Genomic DNA, 25,426 nt, shown 5'->3' with positions numbered 1-25,426 from the left:
TGAGCTAGTTAACAAAATGGTTTGAACTTCAGTCTGAAGGAGTTTGGGATTGAGTCCATACACAGTGTGAAGCCTTTATACATATATATATATAGGTATGTATATATATATATATAGAGAGAGAGAGAGCTTATATATAGAGAGAGCTCATATATCTATATAGAGCCTATATACATACATATATACATATATATATATATAGAGAGAGAGAGAGGTATAGAATATAAGATTTACTTGGACTTTTAAGAGTAAATGTGAGATTTTAACAAAATTTTATTGGTTGGATGCTGTAGGCTCCGGGAGTGTAAGTGCATTTTCTTCTGCCATTTTGTCTACTTTCGGAAAGTTCAGTATACATTCTCGTTGGTATACATGGTTCAGTCTGTGAACTTGTTGCTTTCTGACTCTGTGGTACATGAAGCTGAGACTGAACAAGAATCAAATTCTCTTCTGATAGCTGTGAAGGAATTTGTCCATGTGCTCTGCACTGGAACAGAATAAATTACCTTGTACTTGTGCATTTCAAAGGTAGGTTTGGGATTGGTGAAATGGATTTTAAGTGTTTTTTTAAAGAGATAATTGGCATTAGAGATGGCATGATTGGTCATCCCTGGATGCAGCCTGGTTTGTTCTTTAGAATAATTGTTCTGTAGAATAATCTACTCACCTAAATGGAAAAACATGTAGGTGATGCTGTAGCTTCATTTTGCTTTGTTAATTTTACTTTCAGCCAATCCTTCCTCTGGTCAAGAGAAACTTGAGTTCAATGACAGCAACGTTGGGAAGAAAATTTGCATGCTTGGGGCTGTTTCTCTGAGCAGTTCATCAGCCTAATAAAATCTTTTCATTGCCTTGATCTTCCCAGTATTTCAGCATTTTTTTATTGTTAAATTAAATTTATTGAGACTGCTATTAAATACAACAGTACTGTTTTTCATGGACACAGTAAGAAGTAGCTTCAAAGCACTTTCACTTGAGTTGTTTCATTCAACATTCACAGCAGGCTGTGAAGTGGGGAACCAGTTACCCTCATTTTCTAGATTAAACTGAGGCTCAGAGGGGTAGGGTGAGGGGTCTCGCAGGTCTGGGAAGGGGCAGGCATGTGGCCTGAATGCATTTCTTCTCTCAGTCTCATGAGAACATGTAACTTTCGAGTGTTTCCAGGCCTCTTCTTTTCTTTCACCTTCTAGCTCAGATAGAAAGCACAGAGGCCTCGGCTGGGGAACATCTGGAGGTGTTACAGTTGTTAGGATGGGCTGCTACTTTCACCACAGTTGTGGTTGCTGCTGTGATAAGGACTGGACCTGCAGCTGGCCTGTCCTTGGGGTTTCAACCAAAAAAAGTCCCTTTTTAATTCACTTTTGATGAAGAGATAGGGAATATGTTGTCAGTAATATCACTATCATTATGAAAGTGATATCTCTGTTAATAGTAGCTACTATTAGGAATAGCTACTTATGTGCCAGGTGCTTTGTTAGGCTTTTTAATATTGAAATAATATTTTATTATTTTATTTATTATTTACAACTACTCTAGATGAAGATGTTATTATTACATTTTATAGATGAGGAAATAGAACCTTGGGTGGATTCAATAATTCTAGGTCAAGTTGCTGTTAGTAGGAAGAGTTGGGATTCATATTCAGGACTGTGCTGGCCCATTTGTAATCCTGCTGAAGGCTCTTTGTGACCCTAATATGAGTCATTACCCCAGCTGAGGAACCAAAGAACTGGGACATGGGACCTCCCCAGTAAGAGAGCCAGTGGCAGAGATACAACTTCATGGAACAAACAGAGGTACAGGAAAACATCACCTGGAAGCAAGGGAAGGCCGAGGCATGGTATGGGGCTGGCTGGTTGTGGGATCTGGAGGCATCTGGGGTTGGAATGTGACCCCAGTCTCCTTTTCCCTCATCATCTGCCAGCCCTTATGGCACATGTGCCTCTTCCTGTGGCTCCCTTCCTATGTGCTGCTTCCAGTGCTTAATGAGCAGCTCATTAAATTAGAGGGAGCAATTAATTGGCCAGAAAGCTGTTTGGTCTGGCTGTCCAGTCTCTTGTTTAGACTGGCCACCATTAATAGCAAGTGCCGTGGTATGTGTTTTACCCTAAACCCCTCAATTCACTGCTAGGTCCAGGCTGCTATTTTCTTTTCTTCTTTCCCTTTTAAAAGCTGTGTTGGCTGTAATTACAGCTGTCAAGAACTAGGGCATGGGATTTCTGTGTAAAGGACTATTCTTGACTTTGTCCTTTTATGTAGAACGGTGCCAGGCTAACATTGGGCAGGCTTTTGGTTGCTGGGTGTTCTGATGGGTTCAGAAGACACAGGCCTTACAGCTTGGCTGGAGCAGTGGGTAGACCTTGGAAAACAGCAGTTATGATAAGGATCACATGTGTGTGAGATGTCAACCTCCCTGATCCTGTCTAGAGCACTAAAGGGACAGTTGATGGGCAGTGAAGATCATCTGTTTCCCAGAGAGAGAAGCATTCAGAGTGAAGGGATCTGTGTGATGTGCCCCATTCATTCTTTGAGCTGGGGCTCTAGCTGATGTGTGCACTCCTATTCCTTACCCCAGAGAGGACTCTGAGCTAAATATCTGGACTTTGTTTTTCACTGGTGCTTTCCTCTTCCCTCTCTCTATTTCTCATTTGGTCTCTCACCCTCTTGATGGTCTTTCTGAATTTATGTTATCTGTCTTGAGCGTATTTTGCTTTTTTTCCTTTTTAATGTGCTTTCAGTATTTTTTATGGTGGTAAATGTGTAACATTAAATTTAACTATTTTTAAGTGTGAAGTTCAGCAGTGTTAAGTATATTCACACTGTTGTGTCACAGATCTCTAGAACTTTTTCATCTTGCAAAATGGGCACTCTATACCCATTAAACACAATTCCCCTTCCCCCTCTTGCCAGCCCTTGGGAACTACCTTTCTACTCTCTGTTTCTGTGATTTTGACTACTTCATATGAATGAAATCATATAGTATTTGTCCTTTTTTGACTGGCTTATTTCGCTTAGCATAATGTCATCAAGGTTCATCCATGTTGCAGTATGTGACAGGATTTCCTTCCTTTTTAAGGCTGCGTAATATTCCATTGTGTGTATATACCACATTAAAACAATCCATTCATTTAACTATGAACATTTTGGTTGCTTCTACGTCTTGGCTGTTGTGAATAGTGCTGCAATGAACATAGGTATGTAAATATCTTTTTGAGATCTTGCTTAGAAATTTTTGGGATATATACCCAGAAATGTGATCGCTGGGTATGGTAGTCCCGTTTTTAATTTTTTTGAAGAACCTCCATACTGTTTTCCATAATGACTATCATTTTGCATTACTATCATATCTTCCTTGTTTATTGTTTACCAGAGAGTAGAAGCTAAGTGTTAGAACCAAGACCAAACTGCAGGCCTCTGATTCCAGATCTGGTACTTCCCCCTCTCTGTGCCAACTCCTTGGTATTAGGTTTTTCCATATATTACTCTCTGATCTCTACAATGACCCAGACAAGAAGGAAGCTTAAGGGACAGTCCCCAGAACTACAGGATGGTTGTCCTGCTCGCTCTTTGTTTACCAAGGATCCAAAGGTCTGAGAAGTTGCCAGCTGGAAAAGGAAGGGGAAAGTGAGAGAAGAGGGAACATGGCTCCTTTTTAAATTGAAACATATTTTTATTTTCTTTTAGCTGTATAACTTAGAACAATTCACAAAGTTTTCAGGGAAGTTCTCCTTGAGCTGGGGATTGGTCTGACACTGGCGCCGCTTGCTTGGAGGTTGCTGGTTGAAGGTGCAGGGTGGCTGGTAATGCTGAAACCAGGTTGCTGGCATTGCACTGTCAGTCCAACTGTGTGAATAGGTGAGTCCAGCAGCCAGATGTTTGGTATGATTTGCATTAGTAAATATGGACACCAATCTGTCATTTAACTTTTTAGCTTTCCTGGGAAGGCAGTACTATGTAGTGAAAAGAGCTCTCAATGAGGAATAATGAGAGCCAGACTTGAGTCTTCTCCTTGACTTCATAACCTTGGTGAGGCATGTAACTGCTGTTAATCTCAGTTTCCTCATTTATAAAAGGCAGAGCATGAAATTTCTTGTTCTGTCTCTCTAGTGCTATTGTTGAATCTGGGATGAAGCATGGAAAAACATTTTATAAACCATAAAGTGCTATTTATATTCATTGGTATCATTTTTATGCCTTCCTCTGGGTTTCAAAGCATTTCATAAATGCAGATAAATACCCTGAGAGATACTGAGCTGCCTCATCTAGCCCCTTTTAATAGCTAGCGCCTTTTTTTCAGGTTTCAGTGCAAACATCCCTTCCTTGGGGAGGCCTTTCCTACCTAGGTCATCTTGTCCTCTCATGTTCTGTGGCACCACACCCCTCTTTTTTGTAGCACTGAGAGCAACTGTATTCCCAATGTTTGGCATGGTGCCCATCTGTGCTCAGTAAACATTTGTTGAGTGACTGAGAAAATTAATCTTACTTAATAACCACCTGAGCTTAAACCCATGAAATCTGGGGAGGCTCCACCAAGGGGGTTCTGGGGAAGGAAGACAGCTGCACTCAAGTCAGACTTGACGGGTTCTATAGCTTTTTTAAGGATACTGGTGTGGAGAGAGCTGGGCTGCAGTGCCCAGCTCCAGCATGTCACTGGGTGGCTCCTGACCCCTTCACCTTTGGAACCCACTGTTGCTGTGGGAACTGGGGGCTTTCAGTGCTGTCCGTGTGGCTGGAGACTTGATTTCTTGCTCTTAAACCAGGGGATAGATCCCTGCAGTCGAAACGTGGTGCAGCCTCTGGCGGCCAATACAGACCAAACCTGGGAGGGATATGCGCTGTAGCCAGATGACACTCAGGGGTATCTGGTCTCCTGTGGTGGCTCCTCTGGCTGTAGGCTGGGCAAAAACTTGGCCCCACTGCAAATGGTCTTCTAAATGGTCCAGTGTGGAGTCAGAGTTTCCTATTTAACAGTGACTTGGTTTCTCAAGTGTGGCACTCTGGAGTGGTGTTGGTCTTGGCCTTGAACAGAATGCACCGGTGACCAGAAAATGGCCAAGCCCTCCTCTCCCTGTAGCCCTCTTCCAGAATTGCCAACTCTTCCAGAAATTCTCTCAAGAAAAACAAAAACAGAAAAATATAAAATGGCCTTGGATGCTCTCTTGGGAGAATGTAACTGAAATGCTCTTAGGAGAACATCCAGGGACTGGTGGACAGGTGGCTTTATGGAGGCAGCGACTGGAGTTGTGAGTGCCGCCTGTCTGCACTTGTGTTTCCTTACCCACCAGCAGTACGCTTCGGCACGTGGTCTCATGCATTCAGCCCTGAAATCCATATTTCACCTCCTCTGGGAGGCTTTGTCCAGGAGTCGCTTTATCCCTTTTTATAACTTTCTCCCTAAGTGGCCCCCCTCAGCACCATTTACTCCTTTGTCATTGTTCTCCTTTTCATCCTAAGTTCAGAGTTGGCAAGCCTACCTCAGAACAGCTGAAGTTGTCACACAAACCTCTGTTTCACTGTGTTAGTATGGCTCTATTAATGTCCTATGCTGCTGTAACAAATTATTTAATAATACAAACCTAGCGGCTTAACACAAACTTACAGTTCTGGAGGTCAGAGTCCAAAATGGGGCTAAAATCAAGGAGTTGGCAGGGCTGCGTTCCTTCTGGAGGTTCTAGAGGAGAATCTGTTCCTTGGCTTTTCCAGCTTCCAGAGGCTCCCTAGATTCCTTGGCTCATGGCCCCTTTCCATCCTTAGTGCTGGCAATTATGTCCCTGAATTATGGCCCCTGCTTTCTGTCTTCACATCTCTTTCTCTGACTCTGACTCTCCTGCACCTCCATCGCCTTTGGTTATAAGGTCCCTCGTTATTAGATTGGTCCCTCCTCATTCTTCCTTCCCCAGTAATCCAGGATAATCTCCCCTTCTCAAGGTCCTTAATTTGGTCACACCTGCAAAGTGCCCTTTGTCATGTAAGGTAACACATTCATAGGTTTTGGGGATTAGGTCATGGACCTCTTTGGGGGGCTTTGAGTCTGTCTACCATAATGGGATTAGAGTGTTAGGCTCATAGCAGGGATTGGAGAGATTCCACCCCCTACTGGGGTACTCCAGTATTGGGATCAGGAAGAACTAAATTCAAATCCTGTTTCTTCTGTTTACTAGCTAAATGACTGAACACATTTCTTAATCTATCAGTTGTTCTTTAATCATCAGGAAAATTGGGATAATGTCCTCTTGGCACATGTATTTTACAGTTATACATGAATGCATGCAGCATACTGAGTGAAGTGCCTAGCATGTGGATTATGAACCATAAATAATAGTTCTTTGCCTCCTTTCTTTTTTTTTTTTCCTGAGATGGGCTCTTGCTCTGTCACCCATGTTGGAGTGTGGTGGCATGATCATGGATCAGTACAGCCTCAATGTCCCAGGTTCAGGTGGCCCTCCTAGTAGCTGGGACTACAGGCATGTGCCACCACACCTGGCTAATTTTTTAAATTATTTGTAGAGATGGGGTCTCCCTATGTTGCCCAGGCTGGTTATTCCTTTCTAATTACTGTGCATTGGAGCAGGGCATTGGGGTCAGAAAACCATATATGTTGGCTGCCAAGCACGCATAAGCACCTGCTAAATGTTAGCTATTATTATTAAATACATGAATTCAGTTGCCTCTAGGGCAATTATTATTTTTAACCAGTCAGTACATCAGTGTTTCTCAGAATGGATTCTGTGGCTCTCTTGGAATTTAGGAATGTATGTTCAAGTGTCTGAGAGTTCTCCATAAGAATTTTAAGATTTTGTTTTTCATTTGATCCTAATGACAACAAGATAAAATAAGCCTGTTCTGGACTGTTGGAAGGGCCATTGTCTGCCTGAGCACTGTCATTCGAGTTTATCATTCACAGCTGTGTTTGTCTGCTTGTTTCTACGTGTGTTGCCATCAAATAGTTCTTCTGTAAGGGTTATGCCCTGAAGAAAAATAACAGAAAATTTTATATATAATGAATTCTAATAAGGTGAAGGACACATGACTGCACTTTGCACAGTCATGAGTTATGAATCAAGATTTTTGCGGTCGTTGGAATAGAGAGACGAAAGTAGCAGAAAAATGGAGTTAGTGCGTGGTGCATGGTACTGAAGGCGGGGCTGATATGTAGCCATAGTTCCTGAGGCAGCCTCTGCAGTTGCTGATGGCTAGTGTTTGTCCTGATAACTCTCAATGTCTTTTCTGATTTGTTGGGACTGTACCATCCTGGCTGTCAAATTTCTGAGTATCACCCTGTGTATTCCTCTGCCAAACCCAAGAGAACTGGGGGCAGGTAGTCACTGTATATTCCTGTTGTGAGCAGTGATATCATTTCAGTTACGAAGACAAAGTATTCTCTGACTTTAACATTCTTAATTTGTTTTGGTTACATAATTTGTGTTTAATTTATAAATTTGTGTAAACCCTGTAAGTAATTTATATCTAGTTTTATGCTTTACATATTTAAATGATGTAACAGACATCATTTGGAACGCTTCTTTGGGTAACAGCTTTTTGAGGTATAATTCGCATACCATATAACTCTCCCATTTAAATATACAATTCAGTGAGTTTTAGTATATTCTTAATGTTGTATAACCATCACCACAATCAATTTTCAAACATTTTTGGGGTGTGAACCCGAAAAAGAAACTCTATACCTCTAATCCATCATCCCTGATTCCCCAACACCCCTAGCCCCAGACTACTACTAATCTACATTCTGTCTCTATGGATTTGCCTGTTTTGGACATTTTAAATGGCATCATACAATATGTGGCCTTTGGTATTTGGCTTCTTTCATTTAGCGTAATGTTTTCAAGGTTCATCCATATTGGGGCATGTATCAGTACTTCATTTCTTTTTATTACTGAGTAACATTCCATAGCATGGCTATACCACATATTATTTATTCATTTAAACACTGGGTTTTTGCCAATTTTTTTTTCTTTAAAAGAGGCCCAGACTTTATTAAATTTTAGAAAACACTTGATAGGGATTGAGCAGCGTGTGATGGAATGGTTAGAACTGTCTTCTTCTCAGTCAAAGGAAACAAATCAATGCTTTCTTAGGGGGCAAGGTATTCTCATCAATATAAAGAGCAGTGCCTAGACAGCAGGACCTAATTTTTTTCCCCACTCATTTGAAAAAATAAATTGACTTCCCTTTTTGAGCCAATACTTTTTGAGGCTCTGGGGATACAGCAGTCTACAAAACAAAGTCCCTGTCTGCATGGAGTTTACAGGGGTGGGTGCTCTTTTGCACAGACTGTTGCGGAAGGCTTCTGGGTTCTGATGACGCTTGAGTCTCTAGAGATGTGAATGGAAAGAGGAGTGAGCCGTGTGGGTATCTGGAGGAAATGTTCCAGACAGAGGTCAGCAAGTGCCCCAGGTCACCATTCCTGGGGGGCAGGAATGGGCTTTGCAGGTTCAAGAAATGGCAAGAAGGCTAGTGTGAATAGAGACTTGGGAGCTTGAGGGAGTGGTAGATTATTTCTAGGATTTTATTCCCAGGACTCACACCTCAGGAGAATCTGGTTTGCTAAGTACCTACTGAATACATAATGGAAAATACATTTATCTTTTCCTGAATCTGCACCAGACTGAAAAGTCACTCAGTAGGAGGAGTTTGGTTCTGCTCTGGAAGTGAAGTGATTTGGGAATGATTTTTAAACTGGGGCAGAACTGCTGAATGCATTATCTGTCAGCAGAGAAGAGTTAGTAAGAGCCAGGAGTTGTTGTCAAAGCAAAACAGATGCTATCTTTTAAATAAGGTGCTTTGCTTTATTACAGTCATTTATGCTCAAGAGTAAGAAATGATGTTATTGAGTTTCCACGGGAGGATTTGATATTGCCCAGCTCAGTCCACAGTTTCTTGCACTGACACACCTCATGTTTGGGAGTCCTCTGAAGCCAACAGTGTTTATCCATTGTAATAGGACAATATGCAGAATGTCAGTTCCTCGCTACTACACTAACCACCCTTTAGGGACCCTTTGGTTCATGTTCTTGGTGTTGGCAACAGGTTGCATTGAGCATCTACTCTTTGTTTGGATGACTTCTATGGCACACATATGTATATGCACACACACAACATAATTATCATTTTAATCACTTGTAAGTGTACAACTCAGTGACATTAAATACATTCACAATACTTTGTATCCATCACCATTATGTATACCCCAATGTTTTTCATCCTTCCTAAGATGAACTCTGTACCCATTAAACAATAGCTCTGTTTTCCCCTAGCCCTTGGTAACCTCTGTTCCATCTCTATGAATTTGCCTAGCCTAGAAACCTCATATAAGTGAAATCTCATATATTTGTCCTTGTGTGTCTGGCTTATTTCATTAAGCATAATGTTTCTAAGGTACATCCATGCTGTGGCATGTATCAAAAGTTTATTCCTTTTTATGGCTGAATAGTATTCCCTTCTGTGACCTTTTGGTACTTCAGCACATGACACAGGGTCTGGTGTGTGGCAAGTTTCCTCTTGGAGCCAAAAGCAGCATATTATAGGACAAGGATGGAAAGCCATGGCAGCACACACTGACGATCGGATCTGCTGGGAGGGCAAACCTCTTTGATTCCTGCTGAAAGGCCCTGATTTCTCAGTTATGAAGCACTTTCTAGTTGTTTAAGTGAATTTTCATATCCACTGTCATCTAATGTTAGTCTTCAATAATCCCATAAAAAGCAGGCGTTATCCTTATTTTACAGGTAAGGGTCACATAAAGAAAATGACTCCCTTGCCCAGTGTGGTGGCTCACACCTGTAATCCCAGCACTTTGGGAGGCCAAGGCGAACAGATCACCTGAGGTTGGGAGTTCAAGACCAGCCTGACCAACATGGAGAAACCCTGTCTCTACTAAAAATACAAAATTAGCTGGGCATGTTGCCGCATGCCTGTAATCCCAGCTACTCAGGAGGCTGAGGCAGGAGAATTGCTTGAACCCAGGAGGCAGGGGTTGCGGTGAGCCAAGATTGCACCATTGCACTCCAGCCTAGGTAACAAGAGCGAAACTCTGTCAAAAAAAAAAAAAGACTTCCTCAAACTAATTACATTGTTGTTCTTATCAACATTAACCAGAATTGAGTACAGACTGCACTATGTGCTGTTACTGTGTCAGGCTCCACGCAAAGCACTTAACAAGATTTGTTACTTCATCCTTATAACAACTGTGTGTGGTGTAGGTGTAATAATTATCCCATTGTCCAGATGAGGAAACTGAGGTACCAAGAGGTTAAATAACTTGCCATAGTTCGCAGAGGTGGTAAGTGGGGAATATAGGATTCACTTCTAAGCTTGAACGTGGTATGGTTGTGGTATGGAACCAAGGCAAGACTCCAGTCTGCTTACGTCTGGCTCAGAGATCCTACAAGAACATGCCGACTGTCCCTGTTTAACCAAATGTCAGTCCAGGCAGCATTGTCTGTGTCCCTGATTGTGCCTTTCTCTAGTCTGGGAACACTGCCAGGCAGTGTATGTCACTAGATGTAAATAAGGCCATTATTTGATTTTATGAAACTCTTTTTGGAGGTTGAGACTTGTATATTCTGTGTGACACTCCCATTTGGATATCCCAAAGGCACCTTAAATTCAATATATCAAAAAACTGAAGTTATCATTTCTGCAGTCTCTCCTTTTTGCCCTGAAAAAGAACATGCACTTGTTTTTCATATTTCCTTATCTCTTGGAAAGACATCTTGACCACTCAAGAATGTAAGCTGGAAACCTCAGGGTCATCTTTCTTCTCTGTCACTACCCCTGGCTTAGGTCACCCTTACAGATGTGCCTCTTAAATATTTTTCAATCGTGTCTCTCCCTATTCCTTCCTACCAGTGCAGCCCCAGACTGTTGTGTTTCATAGACAGCTGCAGTGCCCTCCAGACTGCCACCATGCCTTTGGCTGTGCCCTCCCACCATCCTCCACACTGCTGCCTGGCTCATCTGTATAAGGATGATTCTGTAGGCATTGTCCTGCTTAAAACCATGTGGTGATTCCAGGCTGGAGTCTGAACTCAGAGCAAGGCACATGGCATTCTGCCTGGCACCTGAGGCCACAGCAGCATATTATAGGTCCGCTGTGCCTTGTACCCTGAGTATGTCCTGTTGAGGCCACTTCTATTCCTGCTCTTCCTTCTACCTGGGAAGCACTCCCTTCCCATTGCGGCTGAAGCCTGTCTCTTCAAACCTCAGCCCAACTTCTGCTTATCTTCCAGAGCCTATTTGAGCTTTCATCCCTTCTAGAAGCTTTCCCTGATGTCGGCAGAGTAGTTTTCTCTTCTTTTGTGTTACCATTATACTCTAGAGAGACCTTTGTTTCTGCATGCATCACAGTGTATTTGTCTTTTTGAAGGCAGGGACTCTGACACTCATCTTGACAGCAAAGGGGTGAATTACTCAACTGTCAATTCTTTTGTAAAATGGACAATGTCAACCCTGTTAGAAGTAAATGCAATAATGGGTGTCACGTCCTTAGCACCGTGCCTGGCCCATAGTATATACCCAGTGGACACCTGTACCTCCTCTCCACATCCTTGTTGCATGGTGACTGGGCCCAGAAGGCAGCTAGAATTGGCAACTCAAGCCCTTTTGGTCAGGATCCTTTGCTGGCTGGAAGCTCCTCGCCTACTAATGCGGGTGCCCTGTGGCTGAATCTGGTGAATCCATCAGGTCCAGGTTGAAAACTACTGAGCAGAGCCCTGCTGCCTCTGGGTATTCTGTTCACCACCCAGCCCTTTTGCATTTAATGAATGTAAAAAATAATGGGGCAGCTGCTGTTCCTTACTCTCTCCTCCTGCTGCACTAAGTCTCTGCCTCCCTGGAGAGGCATTTAACCGCACGAAGGTTTATGGTAGAAATGACAAATCGCTTCTTCACAACGAGCTCACCCTGCTTTCTAACCAGTTGGAATCACCCTTGTTCATGTAATATTAGCAATTTACCTGTCTCCTTAACCACTAACCATCCTGAGAGGATTTGGCATTCTTTGCAGCTGTTAATCCTCTCATCACCTGAGGGCTTATTAAATAGGTGGAGTGTACATCTAGCCTTTCTCCTACAGTGAACAGTCATTCATGGTCTTTTCCTTTTTACTCAGCCTCTCTCCTCAGCTGCCTGAGCCCAGGATAAGGCAGGTTCCTCCCCTCTAGAGGCCACAGTGGAGAGAGCTGGGCTCTGGACCGGGGAGTCCCCGGTTTGACTCCTTGCTTGGTCAGGACTTCCTCAACATAATCGCCTGGCCCTGGTGCCAGGGTGGTTGTGGGGCTGAGGGAGGTGCCTGTGCAGCCCATTTCCCTGTGGAGGTCAGTTGCCCCTTTCCTTTCCCTTCATCAGGCTCAGGCCGTCCTTGGGGCAGCCCTGCTATCTGAGGGGGTCTCTCCCGAGCCGCTAAGACATAGTCCTCATTCATATTGGGTGTTGTTGACAATCATCCCATCCTCTGCGGCTTCATTTTGTGACTTGTGGACCCAAGTGGGTCTTTGTTTATCCTGATCCAGGAGAGCTGGGAAGGGAGACAGTTTGAATTGCTCCGGGCATATGTTACTTGTTAATATTTTAAAATTTGACTTGTTGCAGTTTTTCAGAGGTATGAATCTAAAAGCCATTTCATGGAAAAAAGCAACAAGGAACTGGTTTTATTTCTTTTAGGTGACACTAATAACCAAACATGAGACACATCAGAATTTAAGTGGCTAGTCAAAAAAAAAAAAAAAAAATACCAGTGAAAATAGCAAGTCTACATTGATGTTAGTTGTTATATAACAGGCGCTGTTCTAAGCGTTTTGCCTGTAGCAACTCACTGAATCCTCATAATTACTTTATGAAGAGGAGACTCAGTAACCTGGTCACATAGGCAATGAATGGCCAGGATTCGGGCTCTAAAACTGGGTCTCCTGACCACGACGATCCCTCTCTAGGGCTGATGGAGATCATCCCTAAATCACCTCCTTTGGGATTCTCTGCTCGTTGGAAATGGAGTGTTACCTGCAGAGTACTGCTATGACCTCTCCTTTAGGCCTCTCTGTGCAGAGACTGCAGTAGTCTGTGTTAGTGCTGTCCTGTTGAAGCTGGTCCACACTTTTCTGGACTTCTGGTTGAGCCAGTCTGCTCAGATACGAACTTCCAAATGAACCTGTTTCTCTTTGGTCCTCAGCCAGGCTTTGTGACATCAGCTGCTACAGCTGTGGAAACAGTTGATAAACAGGGTCAGGCTGCTCAGAGGGAGAATGTGGCAGTAGGGTCCCTGGCAAGGGTTGCCTGCTCACTTGGAAGGGCAAAGGCCTAGAAATCCATGCGCAATTGATGCACAAGCTGTCATTGTGCTGAGGCTTGTGGGCAGGGGGGTGTGTTTCTCTTTCCTTCTCCCCTTTTCTTCCTCTCTTTCCCTTGCTCTCTTTCTTTCTTCCTCCTTCCCTTCCTCTTTCCTTCCTCCCTTTCTTTCTCCTTTGAAAAACTAAGATGAGGTCCTGGTAAAGATAGTACATAGAAGAGAGCCTTCAAGCCTCAAAAAGTTATTTCGATAATATAGTAAGTCACTGCTCCTTATTAAATAAGAGGCCTAAGGGGCTGAGGTGGTGAGGGATTGAAGTGAAGTCTGGCTTGGTTCAGGCCTGAATACCCAAACCAGGCCAGCTTTGGGTTGGGTTGGCTCTGCCTGGCATGAGGAGACATCCAAGGATTCCGTCTCCCTCAGAGAGCCATGCTGGGAAATCTTCTAAGCATTGGACTTTGAGGTTAAAATAAAGAGTCTTGCACCCTTGGCGGGGATTTCTGAAAGATTGATGGGATTCTAACTGCCTAACAGTTCCATTTCCAGATGAGCGCCCTCCGTGCATGGGCTTTGCAGCAGCTCTCTGCCTTTCCTTGCCAAATGACCCTATTTGATCTGGAGCCCTGGCTTGACTTTTCTCTTCAGCATCTGCTGTTTTCTGACCAATCCCACACCTTCCCCTGGTTTTCTCTTTTACAGAAATCCTTTCTTCCAACTTGATTAGATTTCTTTGTTGGCTTGCACATCTGGTCTTCATTTAGTAGGGATGACACTTAATTGAAGTAAGAGTTTGGCTGCCTTTAAATTTAACAACTGCACCCTGCCGGGGGTGGCTGATGAGGAGTCAGTAGCTGAATTGTTTATTGAAAGAGATCATATTGATTTGTGATTTTCACTTAAGAAATGCATTCCCACACACCCCTGCATTTAGTTGCTTAGCTGGGCACTCAGACAGCTGCTTTAAGAATCCAGTACCCTTGTCTCTGGAGAGGCGTTTCTCCTCAGTGTGCATGCAGTACTACTGTATGCACATGGCATGTGTCCATCTGTCCTCACAGAGGAGACTGTGCATTGGTAGAGCTGGAGGGCTCCTCTTGTCCACCCAGCATGCCACTTTGAACCAGCTCCTAAAGCATGAGGTCCATCATGTCTCTATTCAAAAACTTTCAGTGGCTCCTCATTGCCTGTGAATGAAATATGGAATCTCAGCGGGCGGTCAGGGGCCTCCCAGTCTGGCTTCACTGTGCCTGTCCAACTCATTTCCTATGATTGCCATGCAGAAACCCAGTTCTCTGGCCACACTGAATTTCTTACAATCTTCCCATTCACTTGGCCATTCTGCCTTTATGTTTTTCACTTTCTCTGGAATTTCCTCCCTCCCTTTCCTGCCTGTATGGTCTCAGTTCTTCAAAGCCCATTTCAAATGAAAACCTTTGCTACGAAATCTTCCCTGATTGCTCTCACCTATAGTGCACCCCTTTGAATTCAGACACCCTCTCTGTATTTCTCTTCAGGTATTTTAGCTCACTTTATGTTATAATTGTTTTTATGATTGTTGTTTATTCTTATTCAACAGAGTCACTACCTGAGAGCAGTGACCTTGTGTTGGTCACATGTGTCCCCCAGAGGATACAGCTCAGTGCCTGGGGTAGTAATAATTGATATTCTTGAGTGCTCACTACATGCCAGTTCTATTCTAAGCACTATACATGTATTCATCTTGGTTGATCCTCACAAAAGCCCTTGGAGGGAGGTACTGTTATTAGCCCCATTTTACAGATAAGGTAACTGAGATCTAGGCTGAGTAACTTGCCTAAGGCTACCCAGGTAGCAAGCAGCAGAGCTGGGGGTCCACCTGGGCCTTCTGAATCCAGGCTCTCAACTAGTAAGCCACATAGCTTCTTTCATTAGCTACTTGCTCAATACATATCTATCAAGAAAAGTTGTACTGAAGTTAAGAGATATAGGGGAGCAGGAATAGGTTAGTTTAAAAACAAGGAGAGGGAAGAAGAGGAGGAAATTAGAATGGGCCAGTAGGAAAAGAAAAGAAAGGAGAAGTGCTAAGAAACCAAGGAACAGGCCAGGCGCGGTGGCTCACGCCTGTAATCCCAGCACCTTGGGAGGCTGAGGCATGTAAATCACTTGAGGTCAGAAGTTCGAGACAGCCTGACCAACATGGAGAAACCCTGTCTCGACTAAAAATACAAAAACTAAAAATACGAAAATTAGCCGGATATGGTGGTGTGCACCTGTAGTCCCACACTCAAGAGGCTGAGGCAGGAGAATCGCTTGAACCAGGGAGGCGGAGGTTGCAGTGAGCTGAGATTGTGCCATTGCACTCTAACCTGGGCAACAAAGAGTGAAACTCCGTCAAGAAAAAAAAAAAAAAGAAAAGAAACCAAGGAACAGAAGAGACAGGCAGCTAAATGGGTGGAGCTCATCCTGCAGGGAGGCTTGGGGTTCATGCTTTTGGATTTGGGGTGGGGTCCAGGGCCTCTGGGATGCCAACATGCTGGGGAAGACACAGGGGCTGTTGGTCACTGTACTTGGATCCCAGCACACTCAGCATTGTTGCTGCAAATACTCCAAGTGTGACTCAAGGCTTTTACCCAGAGGGATGGAGCGGGAGGGTGCAGAGATCAAGATCCTCATGCTCCTTTTCTGGGAAGGAACCTGAGGCATGAAAAGGTTGTGGCTTGCTCTGGATCCCACAGGGCAGCAGTTCTGGCTAGAATTCAGGTCGTTTGTTCTTTCTGCTTTAATTTCCTGCTTTATAAGGAATGGCACATGACTTTCTCTCCCCTTGCTGTTATTGGAAAGGGTTATGTAACCCTGGTGTCATGGGGCTGCTCATCATGGTCTTGTATTCTGCCTGCATCTCCTAGATCATATGTCTCCCTGCCTCAACTGCTTCCACTTTGGTCCAGTTCTCAGCCATCTCTTCCTGCCTCAGTGGCTGGCTTCTTCCTGTGCTTTGCTTCTGTACTGGTCTTCACTCCTGCTAAAGTTGCATTGTCTAATCTTTGTCTCAGCCATCCCCACCCCTGAACCTGGAGCCTTTGGGGACTAAGGATCCTGTAAGTGAGCTCTTAGGCCCTCACCCTTTATTAAGGTCTTTCATCAGGCTCTCCAGCCTCTCTTTCTGAACTCATCTCCTCTCACCTAACTTCCCAGTTTGGGCCTCCACTCTTCTCTGCAGAGTTCTTTTCATCTAGTGGCATCTCTTCTCTCTTGTCATGCTTCTCCTCGTGGCCATAGAACAACCAGCTGTGCCAGCCTTTCTCCTTTCATGGAATCTCCCTGTGCAATAAAGGAAAGCTGAGGACATTCTCCCATACCACCCTTTTTAGGCCATATATTTCCTCCTGAAGCCACCTTAACCCGTTAAATGGAAAGATGTCATTCCCAAGAAAGCCACTTAGCAGCCCCAAGGTTGGGGCTTCAGCCAGTGAGATGCTTGATGGTATTAGATGGGAAGATGCTGAGTTGCTCAGTGGGAGAAACTTCCCCAGGCCTTACTCAGCCTACCCACTATCTTTTACCCATCACCAGTAAGACCTCTCTGTAAAGCAAACCAGAAGTCCAAGTTCAGATGAACCCATGACGGGTTGTGGGGAGAGGGACAAGAGGAGACCCAAGCACCCACCAGTAAATGGCAACTAAAGAGGAAACTTGTTGAGCCTATACTGGAGAAGAACACATCTTAAATTTTCACATTTTGTGGGTGGTAGGGTAGCTGTAGCAGTAGAAACATACATTATGAGCATCTTGGCTTTGTCTGAATTTTGAGAAATGGCAGTCACAGAGACTCTTCTATATGCATATCATCCCTTGACACAAGAGAATGGCTATCCCGGTCTGGAGTGGGGGATGTGGGCCTGTGAATGGGTGTGCCCCAAGTCCACATGATGGCTTTGCTATTGAAACCCTCTAGATGGCCATGACTCTGTGTTGCCAAATTACTTAACATCGCAAACTAGTGGCCTACAGGAATAATCTTGATGAGGCGGGTGGTTTAAGTGGAATGTCAGCAGGTGGTCATTGGAGATTATTGTCATATATCACTATTTTCTGTGACCCAGCCAACTCTTTGGTATATGTATGTGCTTTCCCTTCTGTCAGGTGAGGAAAGGTTTTTTGTTGTTGTTGTTTGCTTTTGTTTGTTTGTTTGTTTGTTTTCATCTCAAGGTTTTGCATAGATTAACCAATGGATGGTCATGAATCATTTAAATATGAATCATTTAAATAACTATGCTGATGTTGAGACTGAGCCTTGAGATTCTGCTATTCAGGCAGCAAACTTCTCTGCCTGCTAGTTGAGTGTTATTCTTAACCAAACACAAGTTCACCCTTGCTCAATAGGAGGTTTTTTTTTTTTGTGTTGGGGTCTCAGTCTGTCACCCAGGCTGGAGTGTAGTGGCGCAATCTTGGCTCATTGCAACCTCTGCTTCCCAGGCTCAAGTGATCCTCCCACTGCACACTGCAGCCCCCTGAGTAGCTAGGACCACAGGTGGGTGCTACCATGCCCAGCTAATTTTTTGTATAGGTTGATGCAAAAGTTATTGCATTTTTGCCTTTGAAAATAATGGCAAAAAGCGCAATTACTTTTGCACCCGTCTAATATTTTTGACGGGGTTTCACCAGGTTGCCCAGGCTGGTCCTGAGCTCAGGTGATCTGCCTGCCTCAGCCTCCCAAAGTGCTGGAAATATAGGTGTGAGCCACCACAGCTGTCCTCCACTCTCCTCCATTTATTAAATAGGATTCCCTATTTAATAAGTGGTGCTGGGAAAACTGGCTAGCCATATGTAGAAAGCTGAAACTGGATCCCTTCCTTACACCTTATACAAAAATTAATTCAAGATGGATTAAAGACTTACGTGTTAGACCTAAAACCATAAAAACCCTAGAAGAAAACCTAGGCAATACCATTCAGGGCATAGGCATGGGCAAGGACTTCATGTCTAAAACACCAAAAGCAATGGCAACAAAAGCCAAAATTGACAAGTGGGATCTAATTAAACTAAAGAGCTTCTGCACAGCAAAAGAAAATACCATCAGAGTGAACAGGCAACCTACAGAATGGGAGAAAATTTTTGCAACCTACTCGTCTGACAAAGGGCTAATATCCAGAATCTACAATGAACTCAAACAAATTTACAAGAAAAAAACTAACAACCCCATCAACAAGTGGGCGAAGGATATGAACAGACACTTCTCAAAAGAAGACATTTATGCAGCCAAAAGACACACGAAAAAATGCTCACTGGCCATCAGAGAAATGCAAATCAAAACCACAATGAGATACCATCTCACACCAGTTAGAATGGCGATCATTAAACAGTCAGGAAACAACAGGTGCTGGAGAGGATGTGGAGAAATAGGAACACTTTTACACTGTTGGTGGGACTGTAAACTAGTTCAACCATTGTGGAAGTCGGTGTGGTGATTCCTCAGGGATCTAGAACTAGAAATACCATTTGACCCAGCCATCCCATTACTGGGTATATACCCAAAGGATTATAAATCATGCTGCTATAAAGATACATGTACACGTATGTTTATTGTGGCACTATTCACAATAGCAAAAACTTGGAACCAACCCAAATGTCCAACAATGATAGACTGGATTAAGAAAATGTGGCACATATACACCGTGGAATACTATGCAGCCATAAAAAATGATGAGTTCATGTCCTTTGTAGGGACATGGATGAAGCTGGAAACCATCATTCTCAGCAAACTATCGCAACGACAAAAAACCAAACACCACATGTTCTCACTTATAGGTGGGAATTGAACAATGAGATCACATGGACACAGGAAGGGGAATATCACACATTGGGTACTGTTGTGGGGTAGGGGGAGGGGGAAGGGATAGCATTAGGATATATACCTAATGCTAAATGATGAGTTAATGGGTGCAGCACACCAACATGGCACATGTATACATATGTAACAAACCTGCACGTTGTGCACATGTACCCTAAAACTTAAAGTGTAATAATAATAAAATAAAAAATAAAAAAACTTTCTATTATAAAACAGTTTTAGGTTTACAGAATTATTGCAAAGACAGTACAGAGAGTTCTTGCATACCCAACACCCAACTTCCCCTATTATCAGCATCTAATGTTAGTATGGTACAGTTGTTAGAATTAATGAACTGATATTGATATATTCTTATTAACTAAAATCCATACTTGTTCATATTTCCTTAGTTTTCCCTTAGTGTTCATTTTCTGTTCCAGGATCTTGTCTGGGACCACATTTAGTTCTTATCCTCCTTAGGCTCCCCTGGACTGTGACTGTTTTTCAGATTTTTGGTGATCTTGACAATTTTGGTGATCTTCACAATTTTGAAGATTACTGGTCAGGCCTATTTTGTAGAATCTCCTTTAACTGGAATTTGATGTTTTCCTCATGGTTAGTATGTTTTTGGGAGGAAGACAGAGAGGTAAGATGGCATTCTCATCATATAATTTGAAGGGTACATACTATCATTATGACTTATCACTGTTGATGTTAACCTTGATCACCTGGCTTGAGATAGTATTTGTAAAGTTACTGTTTTTCTTTCCATGCAGTACTTTTTGGGGGGGAAAAAAAAGTCCTTATGCATGGTCTGCACTTACATGCACTTACAGAGTGGAAAGTTTTGCTCTACCTCCTTAAAGGCAGTTAAAAGAGTTAAAACAGTTAAAACAGTTATGTCAAGTATTTGGAATTCTTTTGCATAGATTTGTCTGTCCTCTCCCATTTATTGCTTTATTCAGTCATTTATTTATTTTTATCAGTAAAGAATCATGGATATTTGTTTTATACCTTGTATTATAAGTACTTCTTTATTTCATTGCACAAATTGTTTTAATGTGGCTGCTAAAAACTGTTTGATTTGGCTCTTGTATCCCCTTGCCCCATCATTGTTTGTTGTTTTGAGCACGTTTTAACTTTCTGGCACTACACAGTACTCCAGGCTCATCTGGTGTATTTCCTGAATCCAGCATTTCTGCAAAGAGCCCTGACTCCTTTTGTTGAAGGCATGGAGTTAGATAGCAGGATCGGAGGTGTGGGGGTGGGGGCGGTCGGTTAGTTGCTGCTGGAATGTGTTTGCATCTAGGCCCTCTCAGCAGATAGAGCAATGAAATACGTGTGTATGCTACCTCTTTAATATACAAATACCCATGAATATTTCTATATGTAGCCATCTATATTAAGCCAAACATGAGTTTGTAGTGATGTCTGCAATTCTGATCCATATTACATAAATCATTCTAGCTTCCTCCCTTGCTTATCTGTAATATCCCCCGCAAGCAGTTAGAAACCTAGCTACCACCACCCATTTGCTTAATTGTTCACTTCCAGTGTACGCATACAGTAGTATCAGAATCGTTAACCCATACCCCCATTGGAAACAATTTTTCAGCTCTAGTACAGTGCTTATGTACAGTTCTTTTTGCCATTAGTTTGTACAGACTCCACTGATTTCTAAGATAACTTCTGTTAGCACCTTACTGTCTCACTTTTTCAGTGAGATTATTTCATACATTTGTAATACATTTAGATTTTTGGGGGTCACATTTTACATTCCATCCTGGGATCCTTGGCCTCCCACTCAATGATTTTTAAAAAAATATTTGCATGCATTTAGGTTTACTCTTGTGCTATAAAGTTCTGTGGGTTTTTGACAAATGCTTAATGTCCTATACTTACATTACAGTATCATACAGAATAATCTTACTGCCCCAAATAGTCCACTGTGCTTCATCTATTTAATTCCCAAACCCTATCCCCAAACCCCTGGCAACCACTGGTCTATTTACTATCCCTATAATTTTTGCTTTTTCTAGAATGCCATGTAATTAGAATCATAGAAAATGTAGCCTTTTCAGACTGGTTTCTTTCACTTAGCAGTATGTACTTAAGATTCATTCATATCTTTTTGTGGCATAATAGCTCTTTTTTTTTTTTTTTTGAGATGGAGTGTCGCTCTGTTGCCAGGCTGGAGTGCAGTGGTGTGATCTTGGCTCACTGCAACCTCTGCCTCCTGGGTTCAAGCAATTCTCCTGCCTCAGCCTCCCAAGTAGCTGGGACTACAGGCGCGTGCTACCACGCCCAGCTACTTTTTGTATTTTTTGTAGAGACAGGGTTTCACCACATTGGCCAAGATGGTCTTGATTTCTTGACCTGGTGATCCACCCGCCTTGGCCTGGGATTACAGTTGTGATCCACTGCGCCCAGCCAATAGCTCATTTTTTATTGCTGAACAGTATTCCATAATATGAATGTACCACAGTTTTTTCACTTACCTATTCAAGGACATCTTATTTCCAGATTTTGATGATTACGAATAAAGCTGCTATAGCGATTCATATGCAGGCTTTTATGTGCACAAAAGCTTTCAAATTAATTGGATAAATGCCTAGGAGAATCTGCCTCATTTGAGTATCTGCCTTTCAGCATCTACCTCCTCAATTCTACCTGGACAATGTCAGCACACTCTAAAAATTGGTAGTTCTGCTGCTGAGCTGCCCATATACTGACCTGTTTTCTTCTCTGCCTGTAAGTGGTAAGCATTGACCACCCTTCCTGCTGAGAACTTTAAAAATTTTAATCCAGGAGGTGATATGGGGGAGGAGGGTGGATTATGTGATTTGGAATAGCCCTGGAGTCAGGGCTTAGCTGAGCCCCAAGGATTACGCCATTGTGTTAATTAGGAACTTAACCCTGATTCCTGAAAGCAGTTTTCACGTGACTTTGGTGTGGCAGTAAAGGCCAGTAAACCAGAGTGTTTGTTACACAGAGTGATTCGTCCTGTGTGACTCAGGAGAGAGGCCGGCCCACGCATGGCCCTTTCAGATCTTTGGGGTGAGTTGTGGTGGTGTCTGTTTTGCCAGGTAGGTCAGCTGCGGAGTCTTTCAGCCACTGGCATGAAGGGAACCAGCCATGGGTCTGGGGTCAGTGTAGCTCAGTCTCCTGGTTTTCCCACACTTCAGTTTGTGGGGCAGCTCTCTGACCTGTAGTTATATACTGAGTTTGCCTACTCTTTTTATTTACTTATTTATTTTGAAGTTTACATTAATTTATTTAAACATTTTTAACTAAATGATGTGATTTTTCTATTTTTTAAAAAAGTAGTAAACATTATTTTTAGAGTAATTTTAGCAAAATTGAATGGAAAGTTTGGGGATCCCATATATTCCTGCCCCTGCACATGCACAATGTCCCCCACTTTAAACATTCCACACCAGAATGGCACATTGGTTACAACTGATGAACCTACATTGACACATCATTATCACTCAGAGTTCATAATTGACATGAGGGTTCATTCTTGGTGTTGTGCATTCTGTGGGTTTGGACGAATGTTTAATGACATGTATCTACCATTATAGTTTCATACAGAATAGTTTCACTGCCATAAAAATCCTCTGTCCCCTGCTTATTCATGCCTTCCTCCTCCCAACCTCTAGCAAACACTGATCTTTTTACTGTCTATAATTTTGCCTTTTCCAGAATGTCATATAGTTGGAATCATACAGTAGGTATGAATGGCTTTTTAGATTGGCTTCTTTCACTTAGTAGTATGCATTTAAGATTCCTCTAGGTCTTATTATGGCTTGATAGCTCATTTTTTTTAGTGCTGATTAATATGCCATTGTCTGGATACACCACAGTTGATTTATTCATTCACCTACTGAAGGACATTTTGGCTGCTTCCAAGGTTTGGAATTATGAATAAAGCTGCCAAGAACATCTGTGAGCAGGTTTTTGTGTGGACATAAGTTTTCATTCCATTTGAATAAAGGTGAAAGACTGTGACTGCTGAATGATGTGCTTGCTAAGAGTATGATTAGTTTTGTATTATTTTATTTAAAAATATGTTTACTGAGTATGTGCCATACACCAAACATGGTGCTAGTTGCTAATATATTATTTAATAATCCTTTTAGCAACCCTATGAAGTAGGGCCTTCCATTTTGTAGGTGAGGAGACTCAGGCACAGGAGGGCTAGGTAGCTAGTAAGTGACAGCTGGCACTTACACTCATCCCTCCTGATGCCAGAGCTTTTCCCACTGCGTCATGCCGTCTCTGGAGACCAGCATATAACAGAAGGTGGCATCCACCCAGCTAGAAAGGGCTCGTCCAGAAGCACCTCGTTCAGCTCACCAGGGTTGCCCGTCAGTTTATGAACAGTGGAAGAAAAAGGCTTCTTTCTCTGTGTGAAAGTTGTAGCCTTGCCTAGGTGCTCTTATACTTCCTGGAGGCTCAGCCTGTGCTGGCCTATTTAGATTTAAACTGTTTTCATTCCGAGCATTGTCAAACATACACCAAAGTAAAAAGACTAGTTTAGTCCGTCTTATACCTATCACTCAGGTCCTGGAATTACCAGGATTTTATCATTCTTGCTTTGTTTGTTTGTGGGGTTTTTTGGTGGGGGTTGGGGGGGGCGGTGTTGGTGGTTATGTATACTGTTTCTTTTTTGGCTGAAAAATTTTGATAACAGTTTTGTCATTAGCTCATCTCCTGGACCTGTGTGGCATCTCTCCTTTCTTTGCATGAATTTCCTACCACTGTGTATCTCGTAGTTACTGGGTATTTATTTTATGTAACAAATATTTATATAGTCTTAATCATATGTTACACCCTTTTTTAGTTCCTTAACAAATATTAGCTTGTTTACACCTCATAAAAATCTTACGAAATAGATATGAAAACGATTCTTCTTTTAGAGGTGGTAAAACCAAGGCACAGGGAAGTTGAGTAACCTGCCCCGAGTTACACAGCTAGGAAGCAGGCTAGCTGGCTTTCAAATGCAGGCTGTGGGGTTTTATAATCTGTGTTCTTATTTGTCATGCTGTGCTAGATAAACAACAATTCTACAGCCATTGCCAGTCTGTTCTCTGGTACTGCTAAAGACAGAGGAAGGAAAAAGCTAGTTCTTGCCTGCAGATGCACCCAGTCTGTTGGGAAGACAGACCTGGAAACCAGCATTTGGGGTAAATGCTGCAGCGATTATGCAAAAAAAATTCAGTGAGAATGTAAAGAAAGATTATGTGAAGCTTCTTGAGAAAGTCCAAGCAGGCTTCACAGAGGCTGTGATCCTTGAACTCAGATCCAGAAGGGTGGATGAGTGGGGAGGGAAATCCTGGACCTAGAGGTGAGAGAGCACAGGGAGGGCTGGAGAGAGATGGACTTGACAGTGGATTTCTCAGGCAATAAGATCATGAAGGCACTGACTTGCCTTCTAAAAAGCTTTGACCTCATCCTGCTGGTAGTAGTGACCTATTGGTAGATTTTTAGCAGAGAATAAATATGGTGAGGTTTGCAGATTACTAAGCTCTCTCTAGAGGTGATGCAGAGGATGGATTGGGAGGAGAAAAGGCCGGACACCATTTATTAGTGCTGGCTGCTGGCAAGAATGTAGGGGCCTAAACTGGAGCCATGACAGTGGGAATGGAGAGCCTGGATCTGAGAGGTGAGGACCAGCATTATGCAGGTGTTCATTATCTGGATTTCTGAATGATATGTTACCTAGGAAAGCAACAGTGATCATAACATCCAAATATTCACCAATGAACCCGTCACTTACAGAAACAATCCCTCTGGCAAATGCACCCAGTGACCTCCAATGTGCCAGGCCCTTGTGTAGCCTCCTCCATGATGTGTTATTTTATTTTTATTTATTTATTTTATTTATTTATTTTTTTTGAGACAGAGTGTTGCTCTGTCGCCCAGGCTGGAGTGCAGTGGCGGTATCTCCGCTGACTGCAAGCTCCGCCTCCCGGGTTCACGCCGTTCTTCTGCCTCAGCCTTCTGAGTAGCTGGGACCACAGGCGCCCGCCACCACGGCCGGCTAATTTTTTGTATTTTTAGTAGAGGCGCGCTTTCACCGTGTTAGCCAGGATGGTCTCGATCTCCTGACCTCGTGATCCGCCTGCCTCAGCCTCCCAAAGTGCTGGGATTATAGGCATGAGCCACCGCGCCCGGCCAATGTGTTACGTTATTTAAGACTCCATTTTAGCAGCCTGGAGCGGGACCTTCTGCATGTGAGAGGCACATGTGGAAAGGGACTACAGGAGCCTCTTGGGGCGGAGCATGGCCCTCAGCTGACAGCCAGCAAG

The 25,426-nt window shown here is 43.0% G+C and overlaps 1 protein-coding gene, 1 long non-coding RNA gene and 1 other non-coding gene across 10 annotated transcripts in view; 2 read left to right on the top strand and 1 right to left on the bottom strand.

The window, feature by feature from the left end:
- Positions 1-25,426, top strand: part of NOS1AP (nitric oxide synthase 1 adaptor protein) — a 312,797-nt gene that overhangs the window by 81,274 nt on the left and 206,097 nt on the right. The window lies entirely within an intron of this gene.
- MIR4654 (microRNA mir-4654) lies at positions 1,838-1,950 on the top strand. Its single transcript, NR_106639.1, has one exon. It is a non-coding gene; the product is annotated as a microRNA mir-4654 (primary transcript).
- Positions 12,638-20,014, bottom strand: LOC112205865 (uncharacterized). The gene is made up of 2 exons (XR_002939955.3): positions 19,505-20,014; positions 12,638-13,214 (listed from the first exon to the last, which is right to left on the bottom strand). It is a non-coding gene; the product is annotated as an uncharacterized LOC112205865 (long non-coding RNA).

This window comes from Pan troglodytes, chromosome 1 (genome assembly GCF_028858775.2).
Source record: "Pan troglodytes isolate AG18354 chromosome 1, NHGRI_mPanTro3-v2.0_pri, whole genome shotgun sequence".
NCBI classification, from domain to species: Eukaryota; Metazoa; Chordata; class Mammalia; order Primates; family Hominidae; genus Pan; species Pan troglodytes.
This window is presented reverse-complemented; position numbering and strand designations above follow the sequence as displayed.